This window comes from Rhea americana, unplaced genomic scaffold, assembly GCF_003343005.1.
Source record: "Rhea americana isolate MKP2758 unplaced genomic scaffold, rheAme1 scaffold_21, whole genome shotgun sequence".
Classification (NCBI taxonomy): domain Eukaryota; kingdom Metazoa; phylum Chordata; class Aves; order Rheiformes; family Rheidae; genus Rhea; species Rhea americana.
In genome coordinates, this window is record NW_028186258.1 from 6,389,107 (window position 1) to 6,396,511 (window position 7,405).

Sequence of the window (7,405 nt, forward strand, 5' to 3'; positions counted from 1 at the left end):
ACGGGCGCAGCGGCCACGGGCGCCCACGGGGAACCCCGCGGGATCGGTGCCGCACGGCCACGGGCGCAGCGGCCACGGGCGCCCACGGGGAACCCCGCGGGATCGGTGCCGCACGGCCACGGGCGCAGCGGCCACGGGCGCCCACGGGGAACCCTGCGGGATCGGTGCCGCACGGCCACGGGCGCAGCGGCCACGGGCGCCCACGGGGAACCCTGCGGGATCGGTGCCGCACGGCCACGGGTGCAGCGGCTCCGGGCGCCCACGGGGAACCCTGCGGGATCGGTGCCGCACGGCCACGGGCGCAGCGGCCACGGGCACCCACGGGGAACCCTGCGGGATCGGTGCCGCATGGCTGCGGGTGCAGCGGCCACGGGCGCCCACGGGGAACCCTGCGGGATCGGTGCCGCATGGCTGCAGGTGCAGCGGCCACGGGTGTCCACGGGGGAACCCCGCAGGATCGGTGCCGCACGGCCATGGGCGCAGCGTCCACGGGCGCCCACGGGGAACCCTGCGGGATCGGTGCCGCACGGCCACAGGCGCAGCGGCCACGGGTGCCCACGGGGAACCCTGCGGGATCGGTGCCGCACGGCCACAGGCGCAGCGGCCACGGGTGCCCACGGGGAACCCTGTGGGATCGGTGCCGCATGGCTGCGGGTGCAGCGTCCACGAGTGTCCACGGGGAACCCTGCGGGATTGGTGCTGCATGGACGCAGGCACAGCGGCCACTGGTGTCCACGGGGAACCCTGTGGGATCGGTGCTGCACGGCCATGGGCGCAGCGTCCACGGGCGTCCATGGGGGAACCCCGCGGGATCGGTGCTGCACGGCCGTGGGCGCAGCGGCTCCGGGTGCCCACGGGGGAACCCTGCCGGATCGGTGCCGCACAGCTGTGGGCGCAGCGTCCACGGGCGTCCATGGGGGAACCCTGCGGGATCGGTGCTGCACGGCCGCGGGTGCAGCAGCTCCGGGTGCCCGCGGGGGAACCCTGCAGGATCGGTGCTGCAGGGCCGTGGGTGCAGCGTCCACGGGTGTCCACGGGGGAACCCTGCGGGATCGGTGCCGCATGGCCGTGGGTGCAGCGGCTCCGGGTGCCCACGGGGGAACCCCGCGGGATCGGTGCCGCATGGCCGTGGGTGCAGCGGCTCCGGGTGCCCGCGGGGAAGCCCGGTGCGGCACACGGGGTTAAAGTGGAACCTGATGGTTCTGGTTTATACCCCAAAATAATTGCCAAAATGAAATGCTGGTTCAGCTCCCGGCCCTCTCTGCGGGGGCGGGCGCGGGCTAGCGGCTCCTTGCGCGATCCCTTCCCGGTGCTTTTCTTTGTTCCYGGGAAAAGCCAGAGGGACCGTTACGGTGGGGCTGGTGGGCAGCTCAGGCCCAATTCCTGTGAATTTCTGACGAATGGGGCAAATCGTCTCTTCCTTCCACTCGGACGAAGCTCCCGCTAGTTTCTCCTGGCGGTCGCGGGCCGACGTCGGCCGCCTTCGGCGAGCGGCCGCTGGTCGTCGCGCTCCGAGGGAGCGAGCGCCGTCTGGCCGCCGCGGAGCGGGGAGGACCGTGCCCGGCGGGGCCTCCCGGAGGGGGGTCCTCACGCGGAGACGCCCTTCCCCTGGCTTCTTGGATTTTCGTGTTTGCGTGCGTTTGGGTATGGAGAACGGTGCCGGCCTCGCCTGGCCGCGCGAGCGCTTCCCGCGAGTCGCTTGCCCTCCCCGAGCTGTGATTCCTCCCGGCAGCTGCAGCGCAGGCGGCTGTGGGACAGCGCGGGAGGTTCGTGCCTCCAGGGCAGAAATCAGAACGCAAATATCTTTGGCATGACAAAACCAAAGGAGATTTACTCCTTGGTATTTCTTGTCAGCACTTCGCATCTGCCTCTCTGCTTCACCTTCTCGTTCTTCCCCTTTGCCCTTTCTAAAGCTTTTTTTTTTTTTTTTTTTTCCAAAAAATGTGCTGAGACTTGGCAGTTGGGTTGCAGGGGACCTCCGGCCGGCGCCTGGTCCGATGGGGCTAGCTCAGGACCGCGCGGCGCCGGCGGCCCGGGGCGCAGCCGCTCGGGTCGTGCGTCCAAGGGCCCCGCCGGGCGCGCGGTGCCCGTGGAATTGGATTTCCCCTGGAAAACGTGGTCTGCAAACAGAGCGGGCGAGCCCTTTGCTTTCTGCTGTTGGGGGGTCCCGGACTTCATTTATTCTGCTCGAGTTTGTCTAGCCAGTGCTGCTCTGCATGAATAATGTTTTCTGTAAAAGGCCTAGCAGTTAGATGGGTGAAAAAAACAAAAATTCTCCTGCCTAAGTGTCTGGCAGAAATCCTAGCAAATCTGCAAAAATATGTTTTTGTCCTTGCTGCTTATTCTGGTAGGAGAACTATTATAAACTATTCCGGTAGAAAACCTTTTCCAGGAATAATCTCTTGACTCTGTTCAAAGCATTGTGAATGCAGTTTTAGCAGGAATGCAGCTTTGCCAGTAAACTTGCTGGTACGGAGGAGGCCCCGGCAAGCCAGAAGAAAACTTGCACTCCCTGTGCCCTCCGCAGAAGCTGCTCACGCAGCATCTGCTGCCCTTTGCCGTGCCCTGATCAGAAATAAAATCTGGGCATGGTTGATTTAGATGGCCAGGGCGGCGAGGCCCCGGCATGCGCCGTGGGTCCGGGAGCCCCGCAGCTGCTGGAGCTCCGGAGATGCTCTCGGGTTTCTGGGCTCCTGCTGCATCTCATCTCCAGGCTTTTTGCGAGATCTGGATATCTGTCCGGCTTCCAGGGGGTTGCTGGAGTGGTGTGGGGAGACCGGAGGGGCCGGGCGCCGCTCCTCCCTGGCCGCCCCGGCTTGGGAGACTTCAAAGCGCGGCAGGTTCCTGGGCTCGGGCCGCCGCTTTGTTCTCCAGACAGGCGTGAAAATGTGCAAGAATGTGAAAAATGTGACAACGAGCGAGCTGGCCCCAAGATTTGTAAACTTCTGGTTAATGTGTAATAAATCCGTGGCAGATAGCCTGAGCGCGGGGCAGGCGGGCCGGGGCGCCGGCTGCACGGGCCGGGGCGGCGCTGGCATCCCCGGCCGGCCGGGCATCCCCCGGCAGCCGTCCCCGCGGCCAGCCCGGCGCTGCCCTTCCACGTCGTGCCTGCCTGGAGCCAGCCGGGCTCAGGAGAGGCTCTGGGGCYTTTTTGAACTGGTTTCTCCGGTTTTGACTTACCCCTTGTCATTCTTCAGACCGCATTATCTGACTTTATAAAACCACATGCTTTTGCCGGTACTGGTGATTCCCTGGTACAAAGTCCCTGGCCTGCRGAGCAGTTTAATAACCTCCAGCGTCGCGCTGAAGTCGGAGAGCCGTTGCAGCTCGCAGCCGCGTTTAAAGGAGTGCSGTGGGGGTGCACTTTATCTGGAGGGTTAGGGAGGCCTCAGTTCGTGCGTATAATTATGCCAAGTAGCCGATGCAGCTGCAGCGCCGAATGCAGCGTTTCCTGCTGAGCGCGGGGAGAGGCACCGGCGGCTCCAAGCCCAAAGGCAGCTGGTGGGGGCATGGGGGGGGGAATCTCTTTGGAGTCAGATTTTCGTTCAAAAACAAAAGCTAGAAGAGGTGCGGATGGTGCTTCAGCCCCCTCCTGCGTCGCTCTGGGGTCCGCCGAGGCGGTGGGAGATGCGGCTCGGCCCCGGCAGCAGCTGGGGGAGGTTCGCGCTGCCGGTGCGGCGCGGCCTCGGCACCTCTCGAAGGGCCTCGTTCCCCGCCGGTGGCCGGGATCGCTCGCTTGCAGCTCGCTCGGTGCCGGCTCGGCTGGAGCCAAGTTTTAGGGCTTTCGGCGGGGTTTGTGTGATGGGCCGGTTTTGCACGGAGCGGCTTGGCAGTGRCCCGGCTGTGCCTGGTGCAGGACCAGGAGCTGCTGGCACGGGAGGCTTTTGGGGAGCAAACGGGTGGGATCCCCGTCCCCGTGCTGCGGGGAGCGCCCGGACCCCGCCGCGGGGGCTCGCGTTTGCCGACAGCGCCCGGCGGGACCTTGAGGCGCTGGGGCTGATGCAAGCAGGTGTCCCCGYGCGCTTAGCTGGAGTTTGGACCTGCTGCCGAGGGAGATAACCCTGGAGCGCGGAGGCGAGACGTGCGCGCCGTGTCGGCACGGCCCCGTTCCCACGTGCCTTCCTCCGCATCTCCCTCGGACGGCTTCTGAGGATCAAAGATCAAAAAGTTTTGTCTGACCCTAGTGCAKAAATTTAGGCCCCGGCTGACTTTCGCCTGTAAACTGGAGGGAAGAGCGTGTCCTTCGCAAGCGGTTTTGCTTGCTCCGGCTGGCCGCGCCGCACCGGCGTGCCTCCCCGAGCAGACGGGAAGCCCGGCCAAGGCGCAGGCTGCCTCGCCGCTGCCGGGGCGCYGCGGCCGGCGAGGTGCGGCCCGCGCTCTTAGGCCATATCTCGCCCGCCAGACGCGCCTCGCCGGGCAAACCCCGAGCCCTTTCCCTAGCAGCCGGWCTCCGAGCAGCGCGGTTTGTTTTTTGTATCGACATTTAAAAAACCGTGTTGTAAGCGGAGAGCGCAYGGGCTTGGAGCTGCAGCCCCGGGGCCCGCGAGGCCGCGGTTCTGTGCTGTCTGCCCGGCCGGTCTCGCTCTGTGAGCTTGAGCTGAACATCAGCACAGTGTTTCTCTGCCGCTTCTGGCCTGGAGACCCYTTGACAGCTCTCTGCAAACTGCCTGTATTGCTCCGGTCCCTTCGGGTTTATGGTCCTCTCCAGGAAGGGCATCGCGTCCGGGGAGGAGGCAAATCTTTCTAAAACCAGCCTACGATGGCAGAGAGGAGTTGCAAGCATGACTCGGTTTCTCACTTTGGTTTAAAAAGAGGCTGTAAAATCTTCGCCGCGTTTCCAGGCGGCCGCGTTCGCCTCCGTCGGCAGGATCCCGAGCAGGCGGCAGGGCTGCGCGCAGCAGCAGCGTCAGGACGAGTTTCGCCTGCGCTGCGCTGCYGTGTCTGCTCCGCACGCCGGGCCTGGGGGAACTGGAGCATCCTTCTGCTGCCTGTGGTCTTCAGCCCTCCTGGAGAGGTGGGCCGAGGTCCGCTCCTGGCTGTTCCCGGGTAAATCCGGCTGTTCCTGTGCAGCCGGTGGTTGTGTCCATGCTGAGGCTGGCCCAGTGGGGAGGCTCTGTGGGAGAACATTAGACCTTCTGGGCACCCCTTGGACCTTTTGGAGGCCCCTCCACCTGCAGGGAAGCAGGACGAGAAGGAAAGGGTGCACCTGCGTTCAGAGCCTTTCCCCTGATGAAATCCAAAGGGATTTCCAAAGAAATCCAAAAGGGAATTATTCCGTGGGAAAATAAAGGTGATTCAGCTCAGGTCAAACATGTCCACATACCTAATCTAGGTTCTTCTTGCTGTTTTGCAGCTCAGTGCCAGGGACTGGCCATGGTTTTGTGGTTAGGGACCAACCTGGGAGCCCGCGGGGCGCCCGCACGGCCCTCTCCCCCGGTCAGCGTGTCTGGCTGCTGGACTGCCTCTTGCGCCCTGTTAGTGCATGCACAGAAAGCTTTGAGATCTGCAGATAAAAGTTTATAAATTAAAGCTCTGGGCTATGAATTATTATTTGAGGTACATTCCTAATCACTGTGGTGCTCCGTGAAAAGTCCTGAAGTTGCTGGTCTGAACTAGCAGCCTAAGCTCTTAAAATCTGAATAATGAAGCCTGTGAATAATTTGTTTTGCCAGCTACAAAAATCTCGGCCTACAGATGGGGCTCATTGTATTTTTTCTCCTGCCTCCTTGTATCTCGTTGTCCTCTTTTACGTTAGGTTGTTCGTTTATTGACTCACCCCTCCTGGTTTATCTGGGTCRTTCTGGATGTCGTCCTCCTTGGCTGTGTTGACTGACCCACAAGAGCTGTGTCCTCAGCTGCACATTCCTTCCCCAAGGTCGCCGATACACAACTGGAAACATCTGTCACAACACTGGTCCCGGCTGGACGCCGCTGGCCCGCGGGCGCTCGCCCCGGCTGCCCGCGGGCTTCGCCCCCGCGGTCGCCCGCCCCGTCCTTGCCGACGGAGCGCCGTGGGGCGGCAGCCGGCGGGGGGTCCGCGCCTTCCCCGGCAGTGGCACTGTGCTCCTTTCTAGCAGCTTGCTTTCGACACATCTCCGCAGATTCATCTCGGTTTGGCCTTAATTTTCTGCTGAAGATATTTTGCCTCCCTGCTTTGTCGCCGGTCTGCAGGGTGCTCGCTCTCTCCTCGCTGCCTTTGAGCCACCCGGGGCCAAGTGCTGCCCTAACGCGCTCYGCAAACCCCCGATTTCAGAGGCTGTGCAGCACAGTGCTCGCTCCTGTCAGCCCAAATGCTCCTGGGCTTAATCGCGTTCCCCGCTTGCCTGGATTTCTGTGCTCTCGCTGCTAGGAAGCAGCTTTCTGGCAGCTGTGCTGTGGATTGCAGCGGGGCTGTCGCTAGCCAGGGTGCGACTCGGTGCGAATAGCCCTGGGGCTTCTTCTCACCCACCAGCACGGATGGGGTAGCGTGGGTAAAACTGGATTTGAAAAAATGAGCTCCAGGAACCGAACAAGCTCCTTGAAAAGTGTGAAAATTAAAGCAAGCCTGTGCATATCTTTCCCCTCTGCAGACGTCAGCAATGCTGCGTAACCTGGTGAGGCTTGGAAGTCAGATGTAAGAGCAGTTTGCACATCTGGGTGAATCTTCCCAGGGCTGCTGAGAAGAAGCATTGCAAAAGAGGAAGCCAGGCTTCTCTGGTGAAATGGCCAGAGTTTATGCGACGATTGCAGGAAAGGGGCACTAGTTGTTTCCATGCATTGAGGCAGTCACCAGTTGAGCAATCCTGAGCCTGACAACAAAAGTGCAACTTCAAAGGCGAAGTCTTAGCATCTGGATAAACAACTCTTGCCATGCTGGACTGGGGGCCAAAAGAGCTCCTTCAGGTGCTGATTGCTTCTTGTTTTCCTTGCACAGGAGGACTCATYGCGATCCCTCCCAAAGGGCAGTCGGACGCTCAGCCCCACAGCCTGGATGAGACAGACAACGGCACTTCGGAAGAGCGAGACCTGCCGCGGAGATCGGCTCTTTAAACTCCGCACGGGAAGAGTCATGCGTCAAACGCGGATGTCATCCGGGCTGCAGCAAGCRTAGAGGAGCTGCTCGGGAAAATCAGGCACGCTCCTGAAGGAAAAGACTTTCGTCTGGGTTTTGTGTTTAATTAGGTATTTACCAGGAGAGRAAAAGAGAAAGTTAAAAGTAGAGCGACAGTGACTTCAAACGATATTTGACTTCTAACAGTAACACCTCTGCRAGCCCTGGTTTTAGGGATTCCAGCTGTGTCTGGGAGTGCAAAAGGCGGAGGATTATAGTGGAGCTGGTAGCCGGGTGATCAAAACGGGCCTGCTGGCACGCAGCCTGTCCCCCGAGGACCGCTTAAAGGTGGGAAACTTGCTCCCGCGCTGACGC